The sequence below is a fragment of the Petaurus breviceps genome, unplaced genomic scaffold, assembly GCF_028583685.1.
Source record: "Petaurus breviceps papuanus isolate PSGF00001 unplaced genomic scaffold, PetGlider_PUasm1.0 188, whole genome shotgun sequence".
In the NCBI taxonomy this organism is placed as follows: domain Eukaryota; kingdom Metazoa; phylum Chordata; class Mammalia; order Diprotodontia; family Petauridae; genus Petaurus; species Petaurus breviceps.
In genome coordinates, this window is record NW_027185804.1 from 2889592 (window position 1) to 2908626 (window position 19035).

The 19035-nt window shown below is 37.9% G+C and overlaps 1 protein-coding gene and 1 long non-coding RNA gene across 2 annotated transcripts in view; both read left to right on the forward strand.

Annotated features, from left to right (window-relative positions):
* The window catches only part of RRAS2 (RAS related 2), an 88835-nt gene that overhangs the window by 12560 nt on the left and 57240 nt on the right, over positions 1–19035 (forward strand). The window lies entirely within an intron of this gene.
* LOC138163709 (uncharacterized) lies at positions 16–17919 on the forward strand. The gene is made up of 2 exons (XR_011168898.1): positions 16–5801; positions 6841–17919. It is a non-coding gene; the product is annotated as an uncharacterized lncRNA (long non-coding RNA).

The window sequence follows — 19035 nt, forward strand, 5'->3', positions numbered from 1 at the left end:
ATTTTTTATTTACATAGCCTGGTTTTCCTCTTGTATACCTTCGCCTTCTGGAGAGTCATCTCTTAACAAAGAATTTAAAGAGAAAAAGAGGAAGAAGAGGTAAAAAAATCAATAAAATTTATCAGCTTATCAACACCCCCCCCCCCCCCCCCCTCCTTTTCCCACCCCTCTCCTCACCTTGACCAAGGACCCTTCTTGGAATTGTAGGCTCTGTATCTAGCTTACCTGGCCATCGTCCACTTTCCTCATTGTTTCTAAGGGACCTCTTTGTAGCGGATCTGCTGCTTACTCTATAGGCTGGTATTTCATGTCTGCATTCCACTGCTGAGGTGGGCATAGGCAGTGGACTGGAAGTCCTGGTTTAGGTTCCACCTTGTCCATGAAGCCTTCCTAGATTCTTTCCCCATCTTTACTCCCTGAAAATTAGGTGATACAGTTCCTTAAATGCAAGGACTGTGTCCTGTCTTTGTATTCTCTATGCTGAGCACAAGCTTGGCACAAAGTTGCATTGATTATTAGGGAGGGAATGATGTTGGTAAATGTAGACCAAACCAATGTAAATTTCCTCAACTTATTAGACTTTATATTATATGTTAGACTTTATAAGGCCACTTTTAATTTTATGTACTTTGTTTTTTTTTAGCTAAAGGATCAATGGAAAAAAATTAGTGGCTCTTTCTGTGAGAGAATTAAAATGAAACCCCAGATTTAGGTCTGATGTTGCACAGATATCTGGAGTCCCAGCTTAGCTAGCTGTGAGGCTTGTTCTCTTGAGTTGGGAAGTTCTGAGTTGCAGTAAGTCAATATTTAGCCTGAAGGTTTAGGGGGAAGATGCTAGTATTTGGGCATTTAAAGGTTTGTCAAGAGGAAGAGGTATAGACTTGTATTGTTTAACCTCACAGGATAGGACCAGGAACAGTTGGTTGACATTGCCGAGAAGCAAATTTAGGTAGACTTTATGTAACTAACAGTGAGGACCATCCAAAAATAGAGTGGGCTGCCACAGTCTTTGTTGTCTATTCAAGAGAGGCTAGATGACCCCTTGTTGGGGGGTATTGTAGGTCTCTTTCGTTCTCATTTGGATTAGGTGGTTTTTGAAAGTCTTTGCCAGTCTTACTGAATTCTGATTCCCTGTGTAAAACAGGGTTCTTGTTCTCCAGGTCCTCCTGAGGGTCTTCTGACATCTCACATAGCATACAGATGACTACTTGTTTCCTTGCGACAGTGCTATGAGACAAGTCACTCCATTGCTTTCATTTCCACAATACCTGGCTTGGTGTCTTTGCTCCATTGGCAGGTGAAGAAGCTCAGAGTTTAATTCCCTTTCTCAGGTGCCATGGCTCAATTCCTGGAGTTGAGGTTTTAGGCTAGCTCTACCATGTTTCTTCCTTTCCAGATAGATGAGTCAGGGTTGCAGTTCTGGTCGGGGGTTCCCACTTTGCTGTTGCACTAAACCTACATTTCCAGCCTTGAATCAGAAATGACTTGACCTCTGATGGTGAGTTTGGAGTATCAATGGAACCTTAATGGGACATTTTCTTTTTTGGCCTCACAGAAGGTCCACAGCTATTAGAGGCTACCGCACCCTTCCTGTATTCCTTGTGGCCTCCAGGAAGAAGCAGCACAGTATAGGAGCTTGCTGGCTTCTTGGGTGCTACACACTTAGCTGTGTGCTTTGGACTAAATTGCTTCCTCTCCTTGGGCCTCAGTGTCCTCTTCTAGTCCTAAGTCACATTTTTTGTCCTTCCCAAAAAACTCATGACTTCTCAGAATCCTATTTTAACTCTGTAGGTCCTAAAACCTAGAACCAAAAGGGATTCCAAATAGGAAGGCAGCAGAGCATAGTGGATTTGGAGGCAGAAGACCTGCTGAGTTTGAATCACTTAGCTGCTTTAGGCTTAGGTTTTTTCTTCTGTCAAGTAAGAGATTTGAACCAGATGATCTTTAAAGCTATTTCTAGTTCCAAATTTCCCTAATTTGCCATATTGAGATCCTCTTTGTGAATGGATTCACCTCAGTTAGCTTTATCTACCTTTTCAGTCTTATATCTTATTCCTAGCTAGGCATCCTTTGATCTTGTTCCACGAATAGGACATTCCATTTCTTGACTCTGGGACACTGCCTGTCCTCCATGCCTGAATTGCTCTCCTTCTTTATCTTTATTTCTTAGCATCTCTGACTTTCTTCAAACCCCATCTAAAATCCCATCTTCTATGGTGCCTTCCCCCTTCTAGTTATTTCTTGTTTATCTTGTACTTTACATAGCTTGTTTGCACATATTTTCATGTCGTCTCTCCCATTAGACTGTAAGCTCCTTCAGGGCAAGGATTGCCTTCTGCCTTTTTTGAATTCCCAGTGTTTTAGTACAGTGCCTGACTTTATCTGTTCTTCTTAGGGAATTTATTTGGATTCTGACACTAAGCATGTTGTATACTGTTTATTAATTATAGAATTTGATGCTTTACAGGACATAAAGAAATGATTGAAAAGAAAGGTCTTAGGAGGAAGAAAGCTAAGTCTAGTATTACTAATGGGTAAGTAGCAGTTACTGAGAGGCTAAGGCAGTTTTTGTGATTCTTTTTAAAGAATCTTTATAACGCTGAGAGGTTACACACTGCAGATTAGTATCAGCAGTGATCTGCTTAATACATCAGAGATTTACTTGAAGCTTGATGTTATAACAATTTTATTCGGAACATAGGAATATCTTAAAAGTTTGCATCTTCATTTAATTTGTCTTTGGGAGTTCTGACTTGGGAGGTTTTGAACAGTTTAAGAATGTGGTCTTAAAGATTTATAGATTTGTACATTTACTAGTGAATTTTCTCCCAGTGCCTTACATGATCACATGGTTACATGACATACAGGGTTGAGATCACATGTAGCAATTTGTGAAGGGAAAGGAAAGGAATTGAAAATATTCAAGCCAGCTCTACAAAAGGAGAGTGTGTGATTTAAAAAAATATTAATCATCCAGTAAGCATTAAGTGCCTACTCTGGGCCCAGTACTGTGCTAAGCACCTCGTTTAGCAGTGATATAAGCTGTAGAAGACGGAGCTAAAGAGATCGATGGTGTCTCTGAAGTGGGACATTTTTGCCTTAAAAAAATCCTTCTCCCTCCACCTTCCTCCACCATTGGTGATCATCTGGCTCTAACATGAGAGGACTTAGAATGAGAAAAGGAAGTGGAGAGAGTATGTGAGTTTAAGAAATCTCAGAGATTCCAGAATAGCCTGTTGACCCATGACAAGAGGGTTCCCTCCGTGGGACACTATATGTGTTAGCCATTTTACACAGACTAGATGTGTAGGATGACTAGGCTAACACTGGTTTCAGACTGTTTTATAAACAGGTGACTTCTATAAGTAGAATGATTATCCCATCTCCTGTTAAGCTCACAAATCCACTTTTTATTGAGTTGAAAGTTGGGGGTGGGGAGGATGGGTTGAATGTAGTAATTCACATTGAGGGCTGCTTGGTCGTCCTCCTTCCCTTGTAAGTATGGTGTTTCTAAACAGCTGTGCTCACACTTCTAGGAGCTGTTGCTGCTCTGCTGCCGCTATGTTACAGGAAGTCTCATTTATAGTATTCAGTTGTGAGGCTATGTCTGTAACTTCACTTTGAAGGCCTACAGAGATAATGGAAGTAGGAATTTATATCCTCTCTTCCCCATGATATGGCATATTTGACTTTGGTTCATGTTTCTGTTGTAAGCAGGCACATAGTTTCAATAAAGAGTCCTGGTCAAATCAGTTAATAAAGTAGTCTGACATGGGCAACTTTAGTTTGTGGTTTGAAATGAACAGTACATGCTGCACAGCTGTTGTTCCAACAGCTTTTCTCCAGCTGTCATGCACTGGCCTGTCACAAAATACCCCACATTCCCTTTTTACTGAACCCTTGGTAACATTCTCTACTTTATTACCCAAAGAAATGGAACACACCGATTAGTTGAATGACCTTTCTTCACTTCTGCCTATCAGTTGCCAACTTGAATTGACTTTCTGAGGCTGAATAGGTCAGCCTTTTGGATTCTGGTTCTGTGTGTTGGGTAATAGGGGTTTGGTGAGATTTTTGATGGTGGCTGTAGCTTTCATAAAAATATTAAGTATGAGATTGTTTGGATCAAAAAGACTTGTTAGGTATAGCAGGTTTTAGACATAAAAGAGGCACTATTTTGTACCAACATTTCCTTAATCCTTGCTTTTAGGAGGTGATCCTAGTTGTCTCAGTCACTCTATCTCCTTTCACTGTCCCAAACTATTTATAGGTTTTATCAGTATTTTGCAAGGCACAAAGTTTTCTCTGGCTAAATTAGTTTGAGAATGTTGTAGTATATAATCAGGCTTACATCTTTCTTATGGTTATACCATTTTTTTCCTTTGAATTAAGGTTGAAAATGTGATTTGTGAAGTAGTCATTATAGAGCATGGTAAAGAGAAACTTCTAATTATGTATTAAGACTTTTGTAATTAATAAGAAATTAAAGGGGCGGCCAGGTAGCACAGCGAGTAAGAGTACTGGCCCCAGTGTCAGGATGACCTGGGATCGAATCCGGGCTCAGACACTTAGCACCCACCCAGAAACACCTGGCCGTGTAACCTTGAGCAAGTTACTTAACCCCAATTGCTTTAAAAAAAAAAAGAAATTAAATATTACATTTTATGTAAAACTCTTTACCCTATAATCAACAAGTATTAAGTACTTACTAGGTGCTGGGGATACAAGTACAAAGAATGAAATAATTTCTACTCCCAGTGAAATTAATAGCTTAATGGAGGACACACATTTGAGAGGAAGGGAACCAGTGTTTGGAGGATCAGGAAAAGTTTCATGTAGGAGATGGTGCCAGAGCTGCTCCTTTTCGTCGGGGAGGTGTTGGAGTGGGGGGGAGGAGGGAGGGAAGGGGAGGGGTATGGGGATGTTTTAAAATATTTATTGAAGCTTCTTGACTTTTTAAAAAAATAGTATTTGCCAAATCTGCTTTCATACCCACCTGTTTTTATAAGGAAAATAGTTACGTGAAACTTAAACACTATTGACATTCTTCTATACTCTCATATCCCTCAATCTTCTGTTGATAAGAAACAAAACAAAACAGGTTTCATTGGTCTTCTAGAATCAGTATTATTTATTTTAATCTGAATTTTTCTTTTAGTATTTTTTTCCATGAACTATATCTCTTGATTCTGTTTTTTTTTTTTTCCCAACTGTGCATAAGTTCATACCAGTCTTCCCCAGGTTCTCTGAATTCTTCAACTTTGTTGTTTCTACCACAAAAAGTACTACTACTAGTAACATGGGACTTTCCCCTCTACCAGTCTTTGACCTCATTTTGTTATATGCCTAGTAGTACATGGCTGACAGGATCAAAGGGTTTGAATAGTATAGTGCTTTTTCTTGAAAATTTCCAAATTGTTGGAATGGTTGGACCAGTGCAAAGTTCTACCACTGGTATATTAGTATTCTTGTCTTCCCATAGCTCAGTCGACATTACTGGTTTGTGTTTTATCATATTTATCAGTTTTTAATGTGAGGTGAAGCCAACATTGTTATAATTTTCATTTCTTATGTCAGTGATTTCCTGTAATTTTTTGTTAATTATGTTTCCTAATTCTGAAGATCATTTGTTCATATCTTTTGACCATTTAGGGATTTCCAAGTCTCATATTTTCATATCAGTTCTCTATAGCAGATTTTTTTTTTTTTGCTTTTTGGAGAGCTGTTGGGGGTTAAGTGACTTGCCCAAGGTCACACAGCTAGTAAGTGTGTCAACTGTCTGATGTGGTATTTGAACTCAGGTCCTCCTGACTCCAGGGCCAGTGCTCTATTCACTGTGCCACCTAGCTGCCCCTCTATAGCAAATTTTTTCACAGTTACTTGATTAAACTATTTTCCTCAATCTAGAATCTATAGCTTTTCATGTTTTTGTTTGTGCAAATGTTTTTTAATTTTAAGTAATTCACTTGGTTTATTTTATTTTGTATGAATACTTCAATCCTTTAGTTTAGAATTCTTCTAGTTATAATTGAAAGGTATCTCTTTTCATTCTCCTGATCTCACTCCACTGTATGTTATTTTAAAAATGTTATTTTTATATTTAGGTTGAATAACCAATCAGAACTTATTATAGAAATGTGTAAGTGCTGATCAAAACATTTTCTGCTGGACAAATGACCAGTTTTCTTAATAGTTTTTGTCAAAAAAGGAGAGTCATAATTTTGTCAGAAGGTACTGAATGGATAACTAGCATCAACTTAAAATTTAAGTTAATAATAGAGTGGTGTTAAGAGATTCATAAGGTGGAATTGAAGCAATTCATTCTGCAAGGCAAGAAGTAGAGCTGTGACCTTGGAGAAAAATGTTTGAGGAAACAACAGACATATATTAGAATAGCTAAAGTATTTAGAGAAAGGTTTATTCTGATATTGGGAGTTTGGGCTTAAAAATAAAATGTTTTTGGAAAAATTGTATTGTTTGGTATCCAGTTTCAATTAGCCTGTTTTCCATGTCAAGCCTACTGGCCACCACATATATTGTTGCTTAATATGAGATCCTGGTTTGTGGTATGGACAAAGTCTTTCAACCATGGTATGTTTGAGTTGTATATTTCTGAAAGCTTGTGGAAAACTTCATCAAGTTTTCCAAAGTGTCATGAAGTTCATTAAACAATGTCTCAAGCTCCTCATATTTTGGGTATACGTTTGGAGAATGAAACCCAGAAGCAGTGCTCTTGCATCATAGTTCCATCTAATCTTCAGTCATTGTACTGATTTTGGTCTTTCCTATTTGGTTTGCAGCTAGGCGGTACAGTAGATAGAGAGCTGGGTCTGGAGTCAGGAAAACTCCTCTCTTCCTGAGTTCAAACCTAGCTTCAAATATTTACTGTGTGACCCAGGGCAGGTTACTTAACTCTATTTGCTTCAGTTTCTTCATCTGTAAAATGAGCTGGAGAAAGGAATGGCAAACCACTCCAATGTCTTTGCCAAGAAAATCCCAAAAGGGATCACAAAGATATGACTGAAAAAATGACTAAACAACAAACAACAATTTTGTTTGCAATAGAAAACCCCATGTTATTGAGAATCTCCCATTTCAATAATAAATTGTGCCAGTCTTCAGCATTATCCTCAATTTTTCTTGTGCTGATAGATTAGACAATTCTTTTGGAAGTAACTGTGCCATTCACGGCTGTGACATTGGCTCCCAATAACAAATGAGGTGTAGGCTGGAGGAACTCTCCTTGAGCTGCTTTTTAAAGAAAGAAAGGGGATGCCTTCAGTTGAAATTGAGGAGGGAATGAATTCCAGCTTGGAGGAAGACCTGTTCGAAGGCAGGGTGATGGGGGATGGAATATGGTATTTGAGGAACTGCCTGATAGGAGAGTGAATAGAGACAGAGTGCTGACCTTTGAAGTTGGAATGATAGGTTAGGACTGGGTTTGAAGCTGAACAGAGAGGAGTTTATAGGTTATCCTAGGAAGCAGTTGGGAGCCATTGGAGTTCACTGAATTAGGGGAGTCACATGGTCAGATTTTCACTTAAGGAAAAGTCCTTTGACTATAGTGGTATATAGAATAGACTAGGGCAGGGAGAGACTTGAAGCAAGAATACCAGTTAGAAATACTATTGCAGTAATTTAGGCAAGATAATAAGGACCTGAACTAAGGTCGTAACTGTGTGAAGGTGGAAGGAAGGGATCAATCTGTGAGAGATGCTGAGAAATAAGAAGCTAGTATAATCTGAGTTATGAACCTGAAACTGGAAAGATACTGGTGCCTTCCTCAGAAATAGTGAAGTTTGAAAGATAGAATAGATTTTATGGGCAAGATATAATGAGTTCTGTTCTAGGCATGTGTTTAAGATATCTCCAGAACATCTAGTTTCTTAATGTTCAATAACCAGTTGGTGATTTGGGAAGAAACTGGGACTGTATAATATAAACCTCAGAGTCATCTGTATAGAAGTTATAGGTAAAACATAAGGGAGCTGATGAGGTCACCAAGTAAGAGAATAAGAAGTAAAGAGGGTTCAGAATAGAACCTTGTGTAATATGCTTAGTTAGGCGCCATGATGTGACTGATGAGCCAGTAGAGGGGACTGAGAAAGAGTGGTCGGACAGGTAAGAGGAGAACTCGGAAAGAATAATAGTGTAATGAAAACCCAGAGAGGATTATTAATAATAGACAGCATCTGTATGGCACTTTAAAATTGTGCAAAATGGGGGTGGCCAGGTAGCACAGCTAGTAAGAGCACTGGCCCCCAAGTCGGGATGACCTGGGATCGAATCCAGGCTCAGATACTTAGCACCACACCCAGAAATAACTGGCTGTGTAACCTTGAGCAAGTTACTGAACACCAGTTGCTTTAAAAAAAAATTGTGCAAAATGCTTTATGTGTTATCTCATTTGATCATTATTGCAACCTTGTGAGGTAGGTGCTATTAATTAATCCATTTTACAAATGAAGAAACCAAAGCAAACAGCTTAAAGTTACTTGCCCAGGGTCGCACAGCTAGTAAATGCCTAAGAAGAGATTTGAACTCAGGTTTTTCTTACTGCAAGTCCAGCCTTCAATCCATAGATGCCTAGCAGCTTCTTACAGGAGAGGGGAGTCAACCAGCAGTGTCAGGTGTAGCAGATAGGTCAAGAATGATTAGGACTCAGAAAAGATTTGATAAGTAAGAGATCATTCATGACTTCAGAGAAAGGCACTTTAAATTAAGTGGTGGGGTTGGAAATCAGATTGCAAAGGATCAAGGAATGAATAAAAAATTTCGAAAGTGAAATGATTGTCTAGGGTTTTATATAGATAAAATATCCTTGATTAGTTAGCAGTTATCAAGTTTTTTGGGTCCTACTCTACTGTTCCTACTATGTCATACTTCTCAACACATAGTTGATTTTTGTTAATCCCAATTTGCTTATTTTCATTGTGAGTATGGGTTGAGGTTCACTTCTTAGAGAGGTATTGTATATTGAGATGATTGGATTTCATCAGAAGACCTGGTTTTGAATCCTGGCTTCTTGATGTTTGTGAATATGTCACTCCACCTCCTGATCCCTAGTATCTTTACCAGAAATGGTAATAGTAATACATACTACTTCAAAGGGTTTTTTGAGTAAATTGGTTTAACTTAACTTTAAAATTTTGCTAATAGCTGCTTTAAATTATAGGGGTACCTATATTAAATTTAAACTAATATGGTAAAATCACAGGTAAACTCTGACAAAATAAGTCCATTAAAATAATAACTGGTGTAAATTATATCATTTGAATGATGTGTGTGTATGTATATAAAATACTACTGGTCTAGAACTCTTAAGTAAATGTTTTTCCCATGAGGGTTTGGATTGGATAATATGTGGTAGTCCATTACATAAGTTTCAATGTACCTAAAATTGGAATGGTAAAAATAATTGAGGTTCTATCTGTTATTCTGGATATAGCTTATATATTTAGTATTTATTTTTCCCCAATTACATATAAAAATAATTTTTAACATTCATTTTTAAAACTTTGAATTCCAAATTCTCTCCCTTCCTCTTTTCCCAAAGCTTTCTGATATAGGTTATACATGTGTAGCCATGCAAAACATATTTCCGTATTAGTCATGTTGTGAAAGAAAACATAGACCTCCCCCCCAAAAAAACCACAAGAAAAATAAGGAAAATTTTGAAAAGTATGTTTCAGTCTATATTCAGGCACCATCAGTTCTTTCTCTGGGGATGGATGGTATTTTTCATCATTAAACCCTTCAGAGTTGTCTTTGGTATTGCTGAGAATAGCTAAGTCATTCACATCTTATCATCATAAAATATTGCTGTTATTTTGTACACAGTACATTTCATTTTGCATCAGCTCATGTAAGTCTTTCAAGGTTTTTCTGAGAGCATCTTGTTCATAATTTCTTATACTATAGTTTGTTTAGCCATTCCCTAATTGATGGGCATCCCCTCAGTTTTCAGTTCTTTGTCATCAGAAAAGACTGGCTATAAATATTTTTGTATATAGAGGTCCTTTTCATTTTTTTTTTAAAGCTCTTTTTGGATATAAACCTAGTAGTAGTATTGCTGGGTCAAAGGGTATGCATGGTTTTATAGCCCTTTGTTACACTTCATTGCTCTATGGAATGGTTGAGTCACTTCATAACTCCACCAATAAATAGTGCATTAATATTTCAGTTTTCCCATATCCTCTTTAACATTTGTAATTTTCCTTTTCTGTCCTATTAGCTAATCTTATAGATATGAGGTAATACCTCAGAATTGTTTTAATTTGCATTTCTCCAATCATGGTGATTTGGAACATTTTTTTTCATGACTGTAGATAGCTTTGATTGCCTTATCCGTTATCCAGAAACTGTTCCTGTCTTTTGATCATTTATCAATTGGGAAATGGCTCTTATTTTTATAAATTTGACTCAGTTCTCTATATGTTTGAGAAATGAGGCATTTATCAGAGAAATTTGCTTCAAAAAATTTTTTTGCGGGTACTATTGCTATTTCCCTCCATCCTATTGCCCCCAACCCTGTTTATTCTATTCTCTCCTCTCGTTTTGTCCTTCCTCGATAGTGTCTTACTTCTGATTATCACCTCCCCCAGTCTGCCCTCCCCATGGCCTTCTCTTATCCCTTTCCACTCTTCTCTTGCAGGATAAAGGTAGATTTCTGTACCCAACTAAGTATGTATGTCATTCCCTCTTTGAGCCAATTCTCTTTTTTCACATTCCCCCCACATCCATAATCTTCCCTCCACTGTAAAAACTTTTTCTTGCCTCTTTTATGTGAGATTATTTATCTCATTCTACCCCTCCTTTTCTCTTTCTCCCAGTGCATTTCTGTTTCTCACCCCTTAATTTTATTTTTTTTTAGATATCCCTTCATATTCATCTCACACCCATGCCCTCTGTCTATATATACTCCTTTTAATTCCCCTAATAATGAGAAAGTTCTTATGAGTTTAAAAGTATCATTTTTTCATGTAGAAATGTAAAGAGTTTAACCTTATTAAGTCCCTTATGACTTCCCTTTCCTGTTTACCTTTTTATGCTTCTCTTGAGTCTTGCTTGTATTTGAAAGTCAAATTTTCTATTCAGCTCTGATCTTTTCATCAAGAATGCTTGAAAGTCTTCTGTTTCATTTAAAATCAGTTTTCCCTCTGAAGGATTATACTCATTTTTGCTGGGTAGGTGATTTTTGGTTGTAATCCTCACTTCTTTGCTCTCTGGAATATCATATTCCAAATCTTCCCATCTTTTAATGTAGAAGCTTCTAAATCTTTTGTTATTCTGACTGTGGCTCCATGATATTGAATTGTTTCTTTTTGGCTGCTTGCAATATTTTCTCCTTGACATGTGAGCTCTGGAATTTGGCTGTAATATTCCTGGGAGTTTTCATTTTGACATCTTTTCCAGGAATGATTGGTGGATTCTTGAAATTTCCCTTTTACCTTCTGGAATATCAGGGCAGTTTTCCTTGATAATTTCTCGATGATGTCTAGGCTTTTTTTTTGATCATGGCTTTTAAATAGTCCAATAATTTTAAAATTATCTCTTTTGGATCTGTTTTCCAGATCTGTTGTTTTTCCAATGAGATATTTTACATTTTCTTCTATTTTTTCATTCTTTTGGTTTTGTTTGAATGTTTCTTGATTTCTCATAAAATTGTTAGCTTCCATTTGCTCAATTCTGATCTTTAAGGAATTATTTTCTTCAGTGAGCTTTTGTACTTCCCTTTTCTATTTGGCCAATTCTACTTTTCAAAGCATTCTCCTCATTGGCTTTTTGTACTTCTTTTACCATGTGGCCTAGTCTGTTTTTTAAGGTGTTATTTTCTTCAGTTTGTGTGTGTGTGTTTCTTTTACCAAGCTTTTAACTTTTTTCATGATTTTCTTGCATTACTCTCATTTCTTTTCCCAATTGTTCCCCTACATCTCTTGATTTTCAAAATCCTTTTTGAGTTCTTCCATGGCCTGTGACCAATTCATATTTTTCTTGGAAGCTTTGGATTTAGGAGCTTTAACTTTGTTATCTTCTGCTGAGTGTGTGTTTTGATCTTCCCTGTCACCATAGTAACTTTATACGGTCAGAATTTTTTCTGTTTGCTTATTTTTCCAGTCCATTTCTTGACTTTTAACTCTTTGCTGAAGTGGGGCTCTGCTTCCAATGTGGAGGGTGCACTGTCCCAATCTTCAGGGGTTTTGTGCAACTATTTCCAGAGATACTTGTAGGGACCTGTAAGTTTTCAGTTCTTCCAAGGTGGTATGGTCTGAGAGGTGTTTACTGGCCAGTGCTCTGATCTGTGAGTGACCACAAGCACTCTTTTCTGCCCTGGAGCTGTGAGGAGGCTCCCTGCTCCACTATGGCCACAAGCTCTGGTGTGTTAGTGCTCCTTCTCAACCTGGAACTGCCATCCAGGACTTTGACCCAGATCCAAGTATGAGTAGAGCAAGAGTCCTGCTTCAGTGCTAACAAAAGGACTCCTGAAGTCTTCTGACCAGTTGTTTGACCCCCTTACCATCTGGGGGCTGCTGAAGCTGCTGATTCATTCACTCCCAAGGCCTGCTCCTGGTTTTCTGGGGGGCCAGCGCTGTCCTGGCTCATCCTGTGCTGGACTGCACTTTTCTCTCATCCTGGTGCAGCAGACCTTACCTGCTGATATTCTAAATTGTCTTTGGCAGGAAAATTATTTCTGCCCTGTCCTTTTGTGGGCTCTGCTGCTCCTGGCATTGTTTTATGGCATTAGGTTTTGAGGAGAGCTCAAGTGAGTTTGATGTCTTTTCTCTGCTGTCTTGGTTTCACCCATAGTTATATATTTAGTGATTTTTCTTAAATTGCCAGAGATATAAAACTGTTATAAGATCTTAAAAAAAAAATCGAACCATCCTTTCTAACCTCTTAGCAGTTTATAAGATGCATGTAAAGTTCCATTTTGGAGTTGTATTGAATTTCTGTAGAGGTTGGTCGATGATGATTAAAAATTGATTCTTTTTAAAAAAGTAACATAATGGATTCTTAAATAATAATGTAACTTAGTAATCACTGAATAAAACTTATTTTTAGTTTTACAGCTCTGACTTAAGAAACTAAAAAACTGAGGTCTTGACCTTTATTAAGCTTTCGTAAAGGTATGATAGATTGACTACTGAATTTGGTTCAGACTCTGGATATACAGCTTGATATCAGTGTGACCTTTAGTTCAAACTTTCCTGGTCCAGACTATGATACCTCCCTAGTTTGCCCAACTTATTGGACTGCAGTTTGTGAAAAAGGAGGGGGTTAAACTAAATAGTCTTTAAAGTCCCTTCTGCCTCAAAAATCCCAGACCGTACACCAGAGCATAAATTTTGTTTATACTATGATTTTTCATTTTTCTTTTATTTTCACATAGAGTTTAATTTATTATTTGAGGATTTGATTTTTCTCCTCAAAATTTTGCTGTCTCCAGTTTGTGTACTTGTAATGCCCGAAAAGAACATTTCCATGATACTACTACTCTAAGTTATTTGAGCAGGAATAGGCCACACCTATTAAAATTCTGCAGTAGAAGGAATTGTTTAATTTATTCATTAAATTGTGTGAAGAAATTTTTAACCTTTTGAATTTTCAGTGTCTCCTGTGTGCAATGCACAGAGGTCTTGTGATAATTGTGTTTACTTTCACAAGGGAAATGATCTCATTAATTTATCAATTCTTCTTAAGCTAGAAGAATGATGTTATATTCCTCTTCCTTCTTGGGAATACAAAATCATCCCAATATCAAGGAATAAGCTTTCCTATTCATTTCAGTTAATTAGCAAACACTTATTAATAAGCTCCTCCCATCTCAAGCACCGGGCTAGGTGCTAAGGTTACATAACACAAGTGAAAGTTCTTGCCCTTGATTGGCTCACAGTCTAGTAGAAGGGGGATGGGAAGGGGGAGAGAACAGGACCATATATAGTTATCTTTTAAGATGCTCTGAGGGGAAGGAAGGGAAGTCACTAGCAGCAGGGGAGTTAGTTTTCATGTAGGAGTAAGGGAGCCTTGGGGGAAGCTAGTGAGTGACTCTTTGAGGTGATAGTGAGGAGGGCAGGCATTCCAGAATGGGAACTGGCCAGTGCAAAGGCACAGAGGCTAGAGATGGGAGACTTTCTGTGAGGAACAGAGAGAATGTCAGGAAAAATGTCTAATAAGGCTGGAAGTATAGGTTGGAACCAGGTTGTAAAGGGCTTTAAAGCCCAAATAGAGGAGTTTATATTTAATGCTAGAGGTGCCAGTTTGACCATGGAGCAGTTTGGAACCTCTAATATTTTGTTGGAGCCCATAAATGCTGGTCAAAGAGAATCTGGGAGATAGTAGGGGCCTTAGTGATCAATTGGTACCAACCCCCTTATTTTATAAGTGAAACCCAGAGAAGAGGGTAAGTGATTTAAGGAGGCAGTATGGCACAGTAAAAAGAAGAGTGAATTTGGAATCAGGAGAGACTTGGGTTTTCAACTTGTGCTTATCCTTTCAGTTAGTTTCCTTATGTGTAAAATGGGGATGAATATTGTACCTGTAGTTACCTCTTAGGGTTTTCATGAGGCTCAAACGAAATTTAATGTACATAAAATGTTATACTCTGTATAAATGTCAGCTATTATTATTGATGTCCATTATTTCTTAGCTAATAGTGTTCTAAACCTAAACTCTGTAACCCTCAGTCTTGCATTTCCAACTGTCTTTCAGACATTTTCTTCTTTTGTTTAAAAAACAACATGAAATTTTATAAGTAGAGAAGTCTTTTACACTGTGTGATACAATTAGTCAGAGAAATAGATTCTCTGAATCAAGATGTCATTGGGATCATTGGGATAGGAGAATTTCAGAAATCATCTACTTCAGTTCTCCACTTCAAAGATAACTCTACCAAAACTCTTTCAAAGGCATTGTACATGTGGATCTTACAGTATTGATGGATTGGTTACTCAAATCCTTTCAGACATTTTCAGACATTCTGAACTGGATGTCCAGGAGAAATGTTAAACTCAGTATGTCCAAAGCTGAAATCTTTTCCCCTAAATCCTCCCTCCTTCCTCTTATCTTTCTTATTTTTGTAGAGGGTGACAATATCCTTCTAGTCCCTTAGGCTTGCAACCTTGAAGTCATCTTGGACTCTTCTCTCTGCCTCCCTATTTCTGTCTCTGTCTCTCCCTCTTCTCTCCTCTGATACTGCCACTGCTCTAATTCAAACCTTGTCATCTTATGCTGGGATTATTGATTGCAATAGCCTCCTAGTGGTCTGCCTGTGTCAGGTCTCTCCGAACTCCATTCTGTCTTGTGTTCAGCCACTAAAGTGATTCTTCTAAAGTACAGGTCAGGTCATGTCCCACCCCATTTTCTCTTGACTGGAACCTTCTTTGTCCTCCACTTTGACTACTGACTTCCCTAATTTCCTTTAATAAAATCCCATCTTTTATTGGAAACCTTTCCTGACCCCTCTTAATTCTAATGTCTTCTGTTAATTATATAGTTTGTTTTGTACATGTTTGCTTGTTGTCTGCCATGTTAGATTGTAAATTCTCTGAGGGCAGGGATTTAGTACAGTGCCTGGTACATAGTAGATACTTAATAAATGTGTATTGATTGATTATTTCTTACTAACATGAGGCAGAGGCAAGCCACTTGCCCACTACACTATAATAGTATCATACGTGATTTCATGTTGACTATTTTGGAGGGAAAAATCTTCCTAGCTTTAAAATTCTATTTTGGAGCCCCTATCCATGTCATGCTGAATGTGTAGGTTTTTTCATTTTGGGATATGCTGTTAGAAAGTAGTTATTGTTAAGGATTGATTGCTTCCAAAAATGTATTTTATGATTCCATTCCGAGAGGCATATAAGAAAGGTTTTGAAGAATTTCATTAATGAGGCCAAATTAGTAGAACTCTTAATTTTCTTTTCAATTAGAAAGATGTGGAATTGGAGCTTGCTTTATTTATCTAAAAGGAGACTGCTCAGTTCATTCTGATGTGCCTTGTTTATGGCAACACTCTATGAAAGGATCAAGTTCTAATTTAAATGGAGTTAACAGTTCTTAGTTTCTGCATTACGAATACCAGGTTAGTGGAAGTTATAAAGCTTTTAATTGGAAGTCACTTTACCTTTAAAAAAGTCAGTCCTCCTTGAATGTTTTTAATGTCTTGCACCAAACATTCAGTGCAGATTTATTATTGTGCTAAATGTACGATCTAGAATACTAAGATTTATTCAATTTTTGTTTTGGATAGGTTGGCTCTTCTTTTAGATTTTCTTTTAGTGAATGACAGAAAGGGTTCAGATTTAACACTTTGCCTTCCTGTTGTAACTATGCTAATAGTGACCATTGATGAAACCAGGATTAGTGTCAAAGAAAGGTAATGGTATCCTTCCTTTAAATGTCACCTTGAAAAAGTCTCTGTGAGAAACTGGAACTAAAGATACTGTAGTAAATGAAAAAGAGAACCCACTCTGATCGCTAGTATAGGTTTATAATTACAAACAAAATAGACAAAGTAGGAGATTCTCAGCTAGGGTTAAAGGCATTGTGATACTAACAACCAACTCTTCTATTAGGAGTTTTCCCTTTGGGGTGGAATTCTGTTTACTTTCTGTGTACTTAAAGAACAAATACAAAACAATTACCCTTACCGATTAATGACTTTATGTTAAAGGTTTTTCCCTTGGCTTTAACTAGTAGATGAGCATTTTCAGTGTAGTGAATTACATTAGTTTGGGTTTTTCTCCAGACTTCATCTGGATAGTTACTAGAACTGAGGATTAATTTTCTTTGCTCTTCCTGTTTGAAGAAATGTCACCTTCTACTTTCCCCTTGCATCAAATTGTTTAGTACGAGTACAGAATAGATACTTAAATATGGGGTTTAGGTGGATGTGTGATAGAAAATTTAAAAACGTGAGAGAACCTGAGGTTTAATGCAAGGCTACTGGATTGGGAGTCAGGTTCAAGATCTGCTTGAGTTATCTACTGCCTTTGTGACCTTAGGCAAGGTATTTTTTCCCTTCCCTGGGCCTTGGTTTTCTCCCATGGAAAATAAGAGGGTTCGACTTGCTCTGTCCATAAATCTATCATCCTAAGAAGTTATACTGATCTAGATAGTACTAAAGTACCTTACCTTCCATATCATGGCTATAAAACAGGCTTCCAGAATCTTTCCCCACCTCTTCCAAGTATCTGTGTATATATACTCATGAAAGTGTATGACATTATTGATGACTGTTGGGCTCTGTTAAGCACTTTACTGCCTGTGACCTTGGGCAAATCATTTTACTTGTCTGGGGCTGTTTCTGTAAAATGAGTGATAGAATAAAAGATTTCTTAATGTGTTTTTCAGCTCTAAATCCTATGATCCAAAGTTTAACTTTTAGGAAGAGTTCTTTTGTTATAAATTGAAGGAATAAGTGCTGTGGTAATAAGTGGGAATAAGTGAGCTGTAGCACATTTTTCCCCCCTAAACCTGATTTCTGTTGTCTGTAATAGGGGTGTTTTTAGTGTATGCTACATATTATTTTCCTTTCTGGCAATTCTCATTTTTTGGGTCTGTAATGTAATGCCAAAAGAAGGCAACTTCCCAGGTTCAAAATACCAGCATAGGTGCTCTCTATTTTATTTAGTGACAAACCAAGAACAGAGAAGATCAAAAGACATCATTCCAAATACAGCATTTACTAAGTGTGATTAAATAATCTCCAAGTACTACCCCACCCCAGGATCTTCCAATCATTCAATCAATTACAAAGTCTCTGTTCTAAATACTTCTCCACCCTAGGCTATACCTTAATTAAGTCCACCACAAAGCCCCTCTTCTCAAATGTAGATTAGTTTCCAAACATAAGGTCAAAAGTTCCCCACCCCTGGATCACAATTGAATCTACCCCAGAGTTACATCAAGTTTAAACACAGCACTTAATACCCAAATGGAGGTCTTTTCTTCATCTTGACACGAGGCAAGTTCTCAGCAATCTTAGTTCCTGGGGAGACAAGGCTTAGCAAGGCCATAAGATACATTGCCAGTCCCTTCATGAATTCATCCTCTGTCTGTAGAACAGTCCTAGAACCCCTGAACACATTAGCAAAGCCCTCTCCCAGGATTTCTGTAAACATACAACAAGAAAATCCTTCTTCAGGGCTTCTGAACCAACAGAAAGGTTCCCAGACCCCTGCAACAACAGCACTGTCCTTCACCAGTGGACAGTATTCACTCTGTCTGCAGGACAGTCTCCAGACCCCTGCAACAACAGCACTGTCCCTCACCAGTGGACAGTATTCACTCTCTGTCTGCAGGACAGTCTCAGGGCTTCTTAACCAAATGCCAGGTTCCAGGACTTCTTCAACAAAAGGACTGTCTTTCACCAGTGGACAAATCTGGCAAAACAACATCAAAACAGACAGACAAAGTACCAGCAAAACAGCCATGTCTCCTCAGTCCTTGGCAGCTCAGGGGGCAGGTCTCAAAAGTCCAGGGCAATTCAAAGCGGCCACCAGCAATTCTCTTAGTCTCTCTCTCTCCACAAGGTGCTGCTTCCAAAAAGATCTTCCGCCTCTCTCTAGTGTCTCTCCAAATCTACATCACCAGCTCCTCCCAATTCAGGACTTTCTTTTCACATCAACAAGCCCATCCCACAGGTGGGATTAACAAACTCTGGGCTTTAATACAATCAATTTGAAAACCAAGCCAATACAGGGGAATCTTTAATTGCCATTACTATCACAGGGTCTGACCTGCTTACATTTGGGGATAAGCTGTTTTTAGACCTGTATGGGAGATCTTTCTGAACTTGCTTCTTTCATTGTTAGAATGGTAGAAATGTAGATAAGGACTGTTTAGGTAATGTTGGAGGGAAATAATGTAGGGAAGAAAAGCAGACTGATCTGTGACTTCCCTAATGAGGGTAAAAGTAGAATCCTGTTCTTTGTAAAAGAAAATATGGGGTCAAATTCATTTGGGAGCCAAGGAATTGAGATCCTCTGCAGCTTCAAATGCTTTTTTTAGAGGCTCTCACTAGTCACCTCT